At 43.7% G+C, this 16040-nt stretch overlaps 1 pseudogene; it reads right to left on the reverse strand.

Moving 5' to 3' along the window:
• LOC135554294 (aminopeptidase N-like) overlaps positions 1-16040 on the reverse strand; it is a 121144-nt pseudogene that overhangs the window by 54612 nt on the left and 50492 nt on the right.

Here is a 16040-nt window from a genome sequence, read left to right on the forward strand (position 1 = left end):
GTTAATATACTGTAACTACACTCACAGTGAGTCCTCTGGTTAAAATACTCACAGTGAGTCCTCTGGTTAATACACTCACAGTGAGTCCTCTGGTTAATACACTCACAGTGAGTCCTCTGGTTAATATACTGTAACTACACTCACAGTGAGTCCTCTGGTTAATATACTCACAGTGAGTCCTCTGGTTAATATACTCACAGTGAGTCCTCTGGTTAATATACTCACAGTGAGTCCTCTGGTTAATATACTGTAACTATACTCACAGTGAGTCCTCTGGTTAATATACTGTGACTACACTCACAGTGAGTCCTCTGGTTAATATACTGTAACTACACTCACAGTGAGTCCTCTGGTTAATATACTCACAGTGAGTCCTCTGGTTAATACACTCACAGTGAGTCCTCTGGTTAATATACTGTAACTACACTCACAGTGAGTCCTCTGGTTAATACACTCACAGTGAGTCCTCTGGTTAATACACTCACAGTGAGTCCTCTGGTTAATACACTCACAGTGAGTCCTCTGGTTAATATACTCACAGTGAGTCCTCTATAATATACTCACAGTGAGTCCTCTGGTTAATATACTGTAACTATACTCACAGTGAGTCCTCTGGTTAATACACTAACTATAATCACAGTGAGTCCTCTGGTTAATACACTGTGACTATACTCACAGTGAGTCCTCTGGTTAATATACTCACAGTGAGTCCTCTGGTTAATATACTCACAGTGAGTCCTCTGGTTAATATACTGTAACTATACTCACAGTGAGTCCTCTGGTTAATACACTAACTATAATCACAGTGAGTCCTCTGGTTAATACACTGTGACTATACTCACAGTGAGTCCTCTGCTTAATACACTGTGACTATACTCACAGTGAGTCCTCTGCTTAATATACTCACAGTGAGTCCTCTGGTTAATATACTGTAACTATACCCACAGTGAGTCCTCTGGTTAATACACTGTGACTATACTCACAGTGAGTCCTCTGGTTAATATACTGTAACTACACTCACAGTGAGTTCTCTGGTTAATACATTGTAACAATACTCACAGTGAGTCCTTTGGTTAATATACTGTAACTATACTCACAGTGAGTCCTCTGGTTAATACATTGTAACTATACTCACACTAAGTCCTCTGGTTAATATACTGTAACTATACTCACACTAAGTCCTCTGGTTAATATACTGTGACTATACTCACAGTGAGTCCTATGGTTAATATACTGTAACTATACTCACAGTGAGTCCTCTGGTTAATACATTGTAACTATACTCACACTAAGTCCTCTGGTTAATATACTGTAACTATACTCACACTAAGTCCTCTGGTTAATATACTGTGACTATACTCACAGTGAGTCCTATGGTTAATATACTGTAACTATACTCACAGTGAGTCCTCTGGTTAATACATTGTAACTATACTCACACTAAGTCCTCTGGTTAATACATTGTAACTATACTCACACTAAGTCCTCTGGTTAATATACTGTGACTATACTCACAGTGAGTCCTATGGTTAATACATTGTAACAATACTCACACTAAGTCCTCTGGCGAAGACCGGCTCTGTCAGGAACTCAGAAAGCATCCTCAGAACTGCAGCACCCTGGGTGGAAGAGATCACAGGATTTGATTAAGAGAAAAACTGTCACATTGGAGTTTCGAGGTTTTTTTCCAGTCAGATCAACACATATTCTGGGACCTCTTTACTTGAGAGTAGATGTAACCATGGAGCTCCCTACTACACCAGAGAGAGAAGGTGTAACCATGGAGCTCCCTACTACACCAGAGAGAAGGTGTAACCATGGATCTCCCTACAACACCAGAGAGAGAAGGTTTAACCATTGATCTCCCTACAACACTAGAGAGAAGGTGTAACCATGTAACTACACTAGAGAGAGGCCCAACCATGGATCTCCCTACTACACTAGAGAGAAGGTGTAACCATGGAGCTCCTACTACACCAGAGAGAGAAGGTGTAACCATGGAGCTCCCTAATACACCAGAGAGAAGGTGTAACCATGGAGCTCCCTACTACACCAGAGAGAGAAGGTGTAACCATGGAGCTCCCTACTACACCAGAGAGAGAAGGTGTAACCATGGAGCTCCTACTACACCAGAGAGAGAATGTGTAACCATGGAGCTCCCTACTACACCAGATAGAGAAGGTGTAACCATGGAGCTCCCTACCACACCAGAGAGAGAAGGTGTAACCATGGAGCTCCCTACCACACCAGAGAGAGAAGGTGTAACCATGGATCTCCCTACTACACCAGAGAGAAGGTGTAACCATGGATCTCCCTACTACACTAGAGAGAAGGTGTAACCATGGAGCTCCCTACTACACCAGAGAGAAGGTGTAACCATGGATCTCCCTACTACACTAGAGAGAAGGTGTAACCATGGAGCTCCCTACTACACCAGAGAGAGAAGGTGTAACCATGGAGCTCTCTACTACACCAGAGAGAAGGTGTAACCATGGAGCTCCCTACTACACCAGAGAGAAGGTGTAACCATGGAGCTCCCTACTACACCAGAGAGAGAAGGTGTAACCATGGAGCTCCCTACTACACCAGAGAGAAGGTGTAACCATGGAGCTCCCTACTACACCAGAGAGAGAAGGTGTAACCATGGAGCTCCCTACTACACCAGAGAGAGAAGGTGTAACCATGGAGCTCCCTACTACACCAGAGAGAAGGTGTAACCATGGAGCTCCCTACTACACCAGAGAGAAGGTGTAACCATGGAGCTCCCTACTACACCAGAGAGAGGTGGTGTAGCCATGGAGCTCCCTACTACACCAGAGAGAAGGTGTAACCATGGAGCTCCCTACTACACCAGAGAGAGAAGGTGTAACCATGGAGCTCCCTACCAGACCAGAGAGAGAATGTGTAACCATGTATCTCCCTTCTACACCAGAGAGAGGTGTAACCATGGAGCTCCCTACCAGACCAGAGAGAGAATGTGTAACCATGTATCTCCCTTCTACACCAGAGAGAGAAGGTGTAACCATGGAGCTCCCTGCAACACGAGAGAAGATGTAACCATGGATCTCCCTACTACACCAGAGAGAGAATGTGTAACCATGTATCTCCCTTCTACACCAGAGAAAAGGTGTAACCATGGAGCTCCCTACTCCACCAGAGAGAAGGTGTAACCATGGATCTCCCTACTACACCAGAGAGAGAAGGTGTAACCACGGAGCTCCCTGCAACACGAGAGAAGGTGTAACCATGGATCTCCCTACTACACCAGAGAAGGTGTAACCATGGAGCTCTCTACTACACCAGAGAGAGAAGGTGTAACCATGGAGCTCCCTGCAACACGAGAGAAGGTGTAACCATGTATCTCCCAGCTTGTGTTTTACAGTGAGATACTCTCTACCAGTCTCTGTTGTATATGTGGTCTAGAACAGAGAAAAACCTTGCAGTAGGTGATGGTGTTGAACATCTTGTTAACTGTGTTAGCGCGTTCTCAACAAACACTCTATTCTACCTGGTCCACAGATGTAATTTAATCTGAACCACCCTTTAACTGGAATAAGATATGGAAAAATGTGATTTTGGCATCCCGTAATCCGAACCATCAACATATACATTTTAAGTTTGTTCACAGAATGTATTTAACACCAAGGAAATATTGTATGAGGAAATTGTCCCCAACTGTTCACTGTGTCCCCTGAATCAGATCGGCACATTCCTCCATATGATGTGGGAGTGTCTTGAAGAATAATCGCAGCTAAAGCCCAACACACACAAACCAGTTACAGATATTTATTTAGACTTGTATTATGTTCTTTGATTCCAGGCCCACGGGGAAGGTGTGTGTGTGGGGGGGGGTCTGGTCATTGTGGGGGAGGGAGGGGGCGATTGGAGGGAATCTACTGGTTGAATCGAGGGATGGATGGGTTGGAGGGGCACTGATACGTTTCTGGGTGGGATGGGAAGGGGTGGGAGGCATGCTTTCTTCAGATTTTTAAACGTTGAGAACCATGGTGAACTTTGCTGTAGGAGATGGTCTAGAACATGGAGAACCATGGAGAACCTTGCTGTAGGAGATGGCCTAAAACATGGAGAACCATAGAGAACCTTGCTGTAGGAGATGTCTAGAACCTGGAGAACCTTGCTGTAGGAGATGGTCCAGACCGTGGAGAACCATAGAGAACCTTGCTGTAGGAGATGGTCTAGAACATGGAGAACCATAGAGAACATTGCTGTAGGAGATGGTCTAGAACATAGAACCTTGCTGTAGGAGATGGTCTAGAACATAGAGAACCTTGCTGTAGGAGATGTTCTAGAACATAGAGAACCTTGCTGTATGAGATGGTCTAGAACATAGAGAACCTTGCTGTAGGAGATGGTCAAGAACATAGAGAACCTTGCTGTAGGACATGTTCTAGAACATAGAAAACCTTGCTGTAGGAGATGGTGTTGAACATCTCACTGATCTCGTCAGGCTGGTTGACTTCCTCCTCTTTCCGGGACAGAGGATGAGATGAGGCCAGGGCGTCCACAGCAAACACCTTGTGGACATCATTCAGGATGGTCTGCTCTTTCTAGGGAGAGAGAGGAAGAGTGATCAGTCTTACTGGACTCTATATGATCAGATTATCCTCCTGTAAGAGTGATCAGTCTTACTGGACTCTATATGATCAGATTATCCTCCTGTAAGAGTGATCAGTCTTACTGTACTCTATATGATCAGATTAATCCTCCTGTAAGAGTGATCAGTCTTACTGGACTCTATATGATCAGATTATCCTCCTGTAAGAGTGATCAGTCTTACTGGACTCTATATGATCAGATGAATCCTCCTGTAAGAGTGATCAGTCTTACTGAACTCTATATGATCAGATTATCCTCCTGTAAGAGTGATCAGTCTTACTGTACTCTATATGATCAGATTAATCCTCCTGTAAGAGTGATCAGTCTTACTGGACTCTATATGATCAGATTATCCTCCTGTAAGAGTGATCAGTCTTACTGGACTCTATATGATCAGATTATCCTCCTGTAAGAGTGATCAGTCTTACTGGACTCTATATGATCAGATTATCCTCCTGTAAGAGTGATCAGTCTTACGATGTTCCACGTGGGTTCAGCGTAGTCAGCTCCTAGATACTCCACGTAGCTGGCAAAGCCCTCGTTCAGCCACAGGTCATTCCACCATCTCAGAGTCACCAGGTTCCCAAACCACTGTGGACACAGGATCATGTCTCACTTCGGGAACAATCACATCCAAAATGGCCGTCTGTTCCCGATGAAGCAGTGCATTACCTTTCGCCAGCTCTGACCAATATTAATAATTAGGTGGGTACTTGTATTGGTCCTATTTAACACATATACAAGTACGTATTAATACAAAGGTATGAATTGAAAATGTGTTTTTCGTATTTCATTATAAATTTACCACCTGTTGTATTCGCTGCTTGTGACCAAAACATTTGGTACCCCAACTCACCCTGAGACACCCTAGGAGAATGTGATCAAGGCCAAGGTCTGCCATAATCAACAGTGATCCAGGGGAAATTAGGATTAAGTGGCTTTTTTAAGGGCACATCAACAGATTTTTCACCTTGTTAACTTGGGGATTTGAACTACAGACCTTTCGGTTACTGGCCAAACACTAACCGCAAGGCTACCTGCCGGTTACGAGTCCAACGCTCTAACCACTAGGCTACCTGCCGGTTACTAGCCCAACACTCTAACCCCTAGGCTACCTGCCGGTAACTAGCCCAACACTCTAACCCCTAGGCTACCGGCTGGTTACTACCCCAACAATCTAACAACTAGGAAACCTGCCGGTTACTAGCCCAGCACTCTAACCGGTAGGCTACCTGCTGGTTACTAGCCCAATGCTCCAACCACTATGCTACCTGCCGGTTACTAGTCCAACGCTCTAACCGCTATGCTACCTGCCGGTTACTAGTCCAACGCTCTAACCACTAGGCTACCTGCTGGTTACTAGCCCAACACTCTAGACACTAGGCTACCTGATGGTTACAAGCCCAACACTCTAACCACTAGGCTCCCTGCTGGTTAATAGCCCAACACTCTAACCGCTAGGCTACCTGCCGGTTACTAGCCCAACACTCTAACCCCTAGGCTACCTGCCGGTAACTAGCCCAACACTCTAACCCCTAGGCTACCTGCCGGTAACTAGCCCAACACTCTAACCCCTAGGCTACCTGCCGGTAACTAGCCCAACACTCTAACCACTAGGCTATCGGCTGGTTACTACCCCAACACTCTAACCACTAGGCTCCCTGCCGGTTACTTGTCCAACGCTCTAACCGCTATGCTACCTGCCGGTTACTAGTCCAACGCTCTAACCACTAAGCTCCCTGCCGGTTACGCTCTAACCACCAGGCTACCTGCCGGTTACTTGTCCAACGCTCTAACCACTAGGCTACCTGCTGGTTGCTAGCCCAACATTCTAACCGCTATGCTCCCTGCCGGTTACTAGCCCAACGTTCTAACCACTAGTCCACCTGCTGGTTACCAGCCCAACACTCTAACCACTAGGCTACCTGCCAGTTACTAGCCCAACGCTCTAACCGCTAGGCTACCTGCCAGTTACTAGCCCAACGCTCTAACCCCTAGGCTACCTGCCGGTAACTAGCCCAACACTCTGACCCCTAGGCTACCTGCCGGTAACTAGCCCAACACTCTAACCCCTAGGCTACCTGCCGGTAACTAGCCCAACACTCTAACCACTAGGCTATCGGCTGGTTACTACCCCAACACTCTAACAACTAGGAAACCTGCCGGTTACTAGCCCAGCACTCTAACCGGTAGGCTACCTGCTGGTTACTAGCCCAATGCTCCAACCGCTATGCTACCTGCCAGTTACTTGTCCAACGCTCTAACCGCTATGCTACCTGCCGGTTACTAGTCCAACGCTCTAACCGCTAGGCTACCTGCCAGTTACTTGTCCAACGCTCTAACCGCTATGCTACCTGCCGGTTACTAGTCCAACGCTCTAACCACTAGGCTCCTGCAGGTTACGCTCTAACCACTAGGCTACCTGCCAGTTACTAGTCCAACGCTCTAACCACTAGGCTCCCTGCAGGTTACGCTCTAACCACTAGGCTACCTGCCAGTTACTAGCCCAACGTTCTAACCAATGGGCTACCTGCCGGTTACTAGCCCAAAACTCTAACCAAAGATTTTTATATCTAAACCAAGATAGACCATAGCCCGTCGTTTCAAATGGGAACCAATTAGTCATAGTGGGCAGAACAAGCAAGGAGGTGGGCAGAGCCAAGCAGGAGCTTGCGAGATCCTATCGGCGTGTTCAAGCATGTATGCGCATATTTCTATTAGGGAACGCCTTCTCTGTGAAGTGCGTGTGCAATAACTCAATTTGCACTCCTTCTAAACAACACAACAAGTCCACTCTGTTAGTAACATAATCTAGTTCTGTGAACAAAAAATTGTATTGAGATTAAATGTTTCATTGATGAGAAAATTAGCAGAATGTCTGGCCAAAATCCATCTCGTTCCATCTTCTCCCGGCAACTGGCAACTGGACTTCCTCATTACCTGGCGCTCATGTTGTGGACCTTAGTCATCCTCTCGAGCAATGTTTCTCCTTGCAGGATGTGATGTCATAGGTTGGACACTAGGTACATTAATATCATAGGTTGGACAGGCAGTACAGTGATGTCATAGGTTTGACAGGAAGTACAGGGATGTCATAGGTTGGACAGGAAGTACAGTGATGTCATAGAGAACACACTACCATATGAGCCAGTTCGTGAGCCACCACAGTCAAGACTCTCTTTGTTTCCAACTGAGGAGATGGCTGGATCGTACAGGAGGGCAGTCTCTCTGTAGGTGATCAGACCCCAGTTCTCCATGGCTCCAGCATTAAAGTCAGGCAGAGCTATCTGGTCTACAGGGGAAAAGACAATAAAGGAGGCCTAAATGGTAGCCTATTCCCTTTATAGTGCACTACTTCTGACCAGAGCCTTAGTGCACTTTATAGGGAATAGGGAGCCATTTGGAACGTAGCCAACAATCTGTTGGTAGACTTAGTTTCACAGAGTATAATATAAGTGTAGGCCTACATGTGTACACATGCACTCATGGGGCTGAGGTCGGAATACAACACTGACTTACCTGACAGGCCTGAATACAACGCTGACTTACCTGACAGGTCTGAATGCAAAGCTAACTTACCTGACAGGTCTGCATGCAAAGCTAACTTACCTGACAGGTCTGCATGCAAAGCTAACTTACCTGACAGGTCTGCATGCAAAGCTAACTAACATGACAGGTCTGAATGCTAAGCTAACTTACCTGACAGGTCTGAATGCAAAGCTAACTTAACTGACAGGTCTGAATGCTAAGCTAACTTACCTGACAGGTCTGCATGCAAAGCTAACTTACCTGACAGGTCTGAATGCTAAGCTAACTTAACTGACAGGTCTGAATGCTAAGCTAACTTACCTGACAGGCCTGAATACAACGCTGACTTACCTGACAGGTCTGCATGCAAAGCTAACTTACATGACAGGTCTGAATGCTAAGCTAACTTACCTGACAGGTCTGAATGCTAAGCTAACTTACCTGACAGGTCTGCATGCAAAGCTAACTTACCTGACAGGTCTGCATGCAAAGCTAACTTACCTGACAGGTCTGAATGCTAAGCTAACTTAACTGACAGGTCTGAATGCTAAGCTAACTTACCTGACAGGCCTGAATACAACGCTGACTTACCTGACAGGTCTGCATGCAAAGCTAACTTACCTGACAGGTCTGCATGCAAAGCTAACTTACCTGACAGGTCTGAATGCTAAGCTAACTTAACTGACAGGTCTGAATGCTAAGCTAACTTACCTGACAGGCCTGAATACAACGCTGACTTACCTGACAGGTCTGCATGCTAAGCTAACTTACCTGACAGGTCTAAATGCTAAGCTAACTTACCTGACAGGTCTGAATGCTAAGCTAACTTACCTGACAGGTCTGCATGCAAAGCTAACTTACCTGACAGGTCTGCATGCAAAGCTAACTTACCTGACAGGTCTGAATGCTAAGCTAACTTAACTGACAGGTCTGAATGCTAAGCTAACTTACCTGACAGGCCTGAATACAACGCTGACTTACCTGACAGGTCTGCATGCAAAGCTAACTTACCTGACAGGTCTAAATGCTAAGCTAACTTACCTGACAGGTCTGAATGCTAAGCTAACTTACCTGACAGGCCTGAATACAAAGCCAACTTACCTGACAGGTCTGCATGCAATGCTAACTTACCTGACAGGTCTAAATGCTAAGCTAACTTACCTGACAGGTCTGCATGCAATGCTAACTTACCTGACAGGTCTAAATGCTAAGCTAACTTACCTGACTTGGACAGTGGGTAGCTGGCATTGTAGTATCGTTCAAAAAACTTGAGCATTGGTCCTGTAACATTGAGAGCATAGTTTGCGTGTCCCGCAGCTATAGCTTTCCTCCGAGCCCAGATACGGACCTGCAAACAATTAGTATCAACTATCAATCATGACTACAGTCTAACCACAGCAGTATCAGCCATCACTACAGTCTAACCACAGCAGTATCAGTCATCACTACAGTCTAACCACAGCAGTATCAGTCATCACTACAGTCTAACCACAGCAGTATCAGTCATCACTAGTCTAACCACAGCAGTATCAGTCATCACTAGTCTAACCACAGCAGTATCAGTCATCACTACAGTCTAACCACAGCAGTATCAGTCATCACTACAGTCTAACCACAGCAGTATCAATCATCACTAGTCTAACCACAGCAGTATCAGTCATCACTAGTCTAACCACAGCAGTATCAGTCATCACTAGTCTAACCACAGCAGTATCAGTCATCACTACAGTCTAACCACAGCAGTATCAGTCATCACTAGTCTAACCACAGCAGTATCAGTCATGACTAGTCTAACCACAGCAGTATCAGTCATCACTACAGTCTAACCACAGCAGTATCAGTCATCACTACAGTCTAACCACAGCAGTATCAGTCATGACTAGTCTAACCACAGCAGTATCAGTCATCACTACAGTCTAACCACAGCAGTATCAGTCATCACTACAGTCTAACCACAGCAGTATCAGTCATCACTAGTCTAACCACAGCAGTATGAGTCATCACTAGTCTAACCACAGCAGTATCAGTCATCACTACAGTCTAACCACAGCAGTATCAGTCATCACTACAGTCTAACCACAGCAGTATCAGTCATCACTAGTCTAACCACAGCAGTATCAGTCATCACTAGTCTAACCACAGCAGTATCAGTCATGACTAGTCTAACCACAGCAGTATCAGTCATCACTAGTCTAACCACAGCAGTATCAGTCATCACTAGTCTAACCACAGCAGTATCAGTCATGACTACAGTCTAACCACAGCAGTATCAGTCATCACTACAGTCTAACCACAGCAGTATCAGTCATCACTAGTCTAACCACAGCAGTATGAGTCATCACTAGTCTAACCACAGCAGTATCAGTCATGACTACAGTCTAACCACAGCAGTATCGGTCATCACTAGTCTAACCACAGCAGTATGAGTCATCACTACAGTCTAACCACAGCAGTATCAGTCATCACTACAGTCTAACCACAGCAGTATCAGTCATCACTACAGTCTAACCACAGCAGTATCAGTCATCACTACAGTCTAACCACAGCAGTATCAGTCATGACTAGTCTAACCACAGCAGTATCAGTCATCACTAGTCTAACCACAGCAGTATCAGTCATCACTAGTCTAACCACAGCAGTATCAGTCATCACTACAGTCTAACCACAGCAGTATCAGTCATGACTAGTCTAACCACAGCAGTATCAGTCATGACTAGTCTAACCACAGCAGTATCAGTCATCACTAGTCTAACCACAGCAGTATCAGTCATCACTAGTCTAACCACAGCAGTATCAGTCATCACTAGTCTAACCACAGCAGTATCAGTCATCACTAGTCTAACCACAGCAGTATCAGTCATCACTAGTCTAACCACAGCAGTATCAGTCATCACTACAGTCTAACCACAGCAGTATCAGTCATGACTACAGTCTAACCACAGCAGTATCAGTCATGAATCTGAATGAGAGGAAACTGTGGCACCCTATTACCTACAGTTGAAGTCGGACGTTTACATACACTTAGGTTGGAGTCATTAAAACTAGTTTTTCAACCACTCCACAAATGTCTTGTTAACAAACTATAGTTTTGGCAAGTCGGTGAGGACATCTACTTTGTGCCTGACACAAGTCATTTTTCCAACAATTGTTTACAGACAGATCATTTCACTTATAATTCACTGTATCACAATTCCCTTGGGTCAGAAGTGTATATACACTAAGTTGAATGTGCCTTTAAACAACTTGGAAAATTCCAGGAAATTGACATAATTTGAGTCAATTGGAGGTGTACCTGTGAATGTATTTCAAGGCCTACCTTCAAACTCAGTGCCTCTTTGTTTGACATCATGGGAAAATCAAAAGAAATCAGCCAAGACCTCAGAAAAGACATTGTAGACCTCCACAAGTCTGGTTCATCCTTGGGAGCAATTTCCAAATGCCTGAAGGAACCACGTTCATCTGTACAAACAATAGTACGCAAGTATAAACACCATGGGACCAAGCAGCCGTCATACCGCTCAGGAAGGAGACGCGTTCTGTCTCCTAGAGATGAACGTACTTTGGTGCTAAAAGTGCAAAGGACCTTGTGAAGATTCTGGAGGAAACAGGTACAAAAGTATCTATATCCACAGTAAAACGAGTCCTATATCGACATAACATGAAAGGCCGCTCAGCAAGGAAGAAGCCACTGCTCCAAAACCGCCACAAAAAAGCCAGACTACAGTCTGCAACTGAAAATGAGGACAAAGACCGTACTTTTTGAAGAAATATCCTCTGGTCTGATGAAACAAAAATAGAACTGCTTGGCCATAATGACCATCGTTATGTTTGGAGGAAAAAGGGGGAAGCTTGCAAGCCGAAGAACACCATCCCAACTGTGAAACACAGGGGTGGCATCATCATGTTGTGGGGGTGCTTTGCTGCAGGAGAGACTGGTGCACTTCACAAAGTAGATGGCATCATGAGGCTGGAAAATGATGTGGATATATTGAAGCAACATCTCAAGACATCAGTCAGGAAGTTAAAGCTTGGTCGCAAATGGGTCTTCCAAATGAACAATGACCCCAAGCATACTTCCAAAGTTGTGGCAAAATGGCTTAAGGACAACAAAGTCAAGGTATTGGAGTGGCCATCACAAAGCCCTGACCTCAAACCTATAGAACATTTGTGGGCAAAACTGAAAAAGCGTGTGTGATCAAGGAGGCCTACAAACCTGACTCAGTTACACCAGCTCTGTCAGGAGGAATGGGCCAAAATTCACCAAACTTAATGTGGGAAGCTTGTGGAAGGCTACCCGAAATGTTTGACCCAAGCTAAACAACTATAAGGCAATGCTACCAAATACTAATTGAGTGAATGTAAACTTCTGTCCCACTGGGAATGTGATGAAAGAATTAAAAGCTGAAAGAAATCATTCTCTCTACTATTATTCTAACATGTCACATTCTTAAAATAAAGTGATGATCCTAACTGACCTAAGACAGGGAATGTTTACTAGGATTAAATGTCAGGAATTGTGAAAAACTGAGATTAAATGTATTTGGCTAAGGTGTATGTAAACTTCTGACTTCAACTGTATATAGTGCACTGATATGGACCAAATTCATATGTGGTGTACTATATAGGGAATAACCGGAGTGATGTGGTGTACTATATAGGGAATAACCAGAGTGATATGTGGTGTACTTTATAGGGAATAACCAGAGTCCTCTGTGGTGTACTATATAGGGAATAACCAGAGTGATATGTGGTGTACTATATAGGGAATAACCAGAGTGATATGTGGTGTACTATATAGGGAATAACCAGAGTGATATGTGGTGTACTATATAGGGAATAACCAGAGTCCTCTGTGGTGTACTATATAGGGAATAACCAGAGTCCTTTGTGGTGTACTATATAGGGAATAACCAGAGTGATATGTGGTGTACTATATAGGGAATAACCAGAGTGATATGTGGTGTACTATATAGGGAATAACCAGAGTCCTCTGTGGTGTACTATATAGGGAATAACCAGAGTGATATGTGGTGTACTATATAGGGAATAACCAGAGTGATATGTGGTGTACTATATAGGGAATAACCAGAGTGATATGTGGTGTACTATATAGGGAATAACCAGAGTGATATGTGGTGTACTATATAGGGAATAACCAGAGTGATATGTGGTGTACTATATAGGGAATAACCAGAGTCCTCTGTGGTGTACTATATAGGGAATAACCAGAGTGATATGTGGTGTACTATATAGGGAATAACCAGAGTGATATGTGGTGTACTATATAGGGAATAACCAGAGTGATATGTGGTGTACTATATAGGGAATAACCAGAGTGATATGTGGTGTACTATATAGGGAATAACCGGAGTGATGTGGTGTACTATATAGGAATAACCAGAGTCCTCTGTGGTGTACTATATAGGGAATAACCAGAGTGATATGTGGTGTACTATATAGGGAATAACCAGAGTGATATGTGGTGTACTATATAGGGAATAACCAGAGTGATATGTGGTGTACTATAGGGAATAACCAGAGTGATATGTGGTGTACTATATAGGGAATAACCGGAGTGATGTGGTGTACTATATAGGAATAACCAGAGTCCTCTGTGGTGTACTATATAGGGAATAACCAGAGTGATATGTGGTGTACTATATAGGGAATAACCAGAGTGATATGTGGTGTACTATATAGGGAATAACCAGAGTGATATGTGGTGTACTATATAGGGAATAACCAGAGTGATATGTGGTGTACTATATAGGGAATAACCAGAGTCCTCTGTGGTGTACTTTATAGGGAATAACCGGAGTGATGTGGTGTACTATATAGGGAATAACCAGAGTGATATGTGGTGTACTATATAGGGAATAACCAGAGTATGATATGTGGTGTACTATATAGGGAATAACCAGAGTGATATGTGGTGTACTATATAGGGAATAACCGGAGTGATGTGGTGTACTATATAGGGAATAACCAGAGTGATATGTGGTGTACTATATAGGGAATAACCAGAGTGATATGTGGTGTACTATATAGGGAATAACCGGAGTGATGTGGTGTACTATATAGGGAATAACCAGAGTGATATGTGGTGTACTATATAGGGAATAACCAGAGTGATATGTGGTGTACTATATAGGGAATAACCAGAGTGATATGTGGTGTACTATATAGGGAATAACCAGAGTGATATGTGGTGTACTATATAGGGAATAACCAGAGTGATATGTGGTGTACTATATAGGGAATAACCAGAGTGATATGTGGTGTACTATATAGGGAATAACCAGAGTCCTCTGTGGTGTACTATATAGGGAATAACCAGAGTGATATGGTGTACTATATAGGGAATAACCAGAGTGATATGTGGTGTACTATATAGGGAATAACCAGAGTGATATGTGGTGTACTATATAGGGAATAACCAGAGTGATATGTGGTGTACTATATAGGGAATAACCGGAGTGATGTGGTGTACTATATAGGGAATAACCAGAGTCCTCTGTGGTGTACTATATAGGGAATAACCAGAGTGATATGTGGTGTACTATATAGGGAATAACCAGAGTGATATGTGGTGTACTATATAGGGAATAACCAGAGTCCTCTGTGGTGTAGGGAATAACCAGAGTGATATGTGGTGTACTATATAGGGAATAACCAGAGTGATATGTGGTGTACTATATAGGGAATAACCAGAGTGATATGTGGTGTACTATATAGGGAATAACCAGAGTGATATGTGGTGTACTATATAGGGAATAACCAGAGTCCTCTGTGGTGTACTTTATAGGGAATAACCGGAGTGATGTGGTGTACTATATAGGGAATAACCAGAGTGATATGTGGTGTACTATATAGGGAATAACCAGAGTGATATGTGGTGTACTATATAGGGAATAACCGGAGTGATGTGGTGTACTATATAGGGAATAACCAGAGTTATATGTGGTGTACTATATAGGGAATAACCAGAGTGATATGTGGTGTACTATATAGGGAATAACCGGAGTGATGTGGTGTACTATATAGGGAATAACCAGAGTGATATGTGGTGTACTATAGGGAATAACCAGAGTGATATGTGGTGTACTATATAGGGAATAACCAGAGTGATATGTGGTGTACTATATAGGGAATAACCAGAGTGATATGTGGTGTACTATATAGGGAATAACCAGAGTGATATGTGGTGTACTATATAGGGAATAACCAGAGTGATATGTGGTGTACTATATAGGGAATAACCAGAGTCCTCTGTGGTGTACTTTATAGGGAATAACCGGAGTGATGTGGTGTACTATATAGGGAATAACCAGAGTGATATGTGGTGTACTATATAGGGAATAACCAGGGCACTCTGTGGTGTACTTTATAGGGAATAACCAGAGTGATATGTGGTGTACTATATAGGGAATAACCGGAGTGATGTGGTGTACTTTATAGGGAATAACCAGAGTGATATGTGGTGTACTATATAGGGAATAACCGGAGTGATGTGGTGTACTATATAGGGAATAACCGGAGTGATGTGGTGTACTATATAGGGAATAACCAGAGTCCTCTGTGGTGTACTATATAGGGAATAACCAGAGTGATATGTGGTGTACTATATAGGGAATAACCAGGGCACTCTGTGGTGGATTGAATTACCAAAACATTGTTGTTCTCTATCGATCCAGTGATATGTGGTGTACTATATAGGGAATAACCAGAGTCCTCTGTGGTGTACTATATAGGGAATAACCAGAGTGATATGTGGTGTACTATATAGGGAATAACCAGAGTGATATGTGGTGTACTATATAGGGAATAACCAGAGTGATATGTGGTGTACTATATAGGGAATAACCAGAGTGATATGTGGTGTACTATATAGGGAA

The sequence above is a fragment of the Oncorhynchus masou genome, chromosome 2, assembly GCF_036934945.1.
Source record: "Oncorhynchus masou masou isolate Uvic2021 chromosome 2, UVic_Omas_1.1, whole genome shotgun sequence".
NCBI lineage: Eukaryota > Metazoa > Chordata > Actinopteri > Salmoniformes > Salmonidae > Oncorhynchus > Oncorhynchus masou.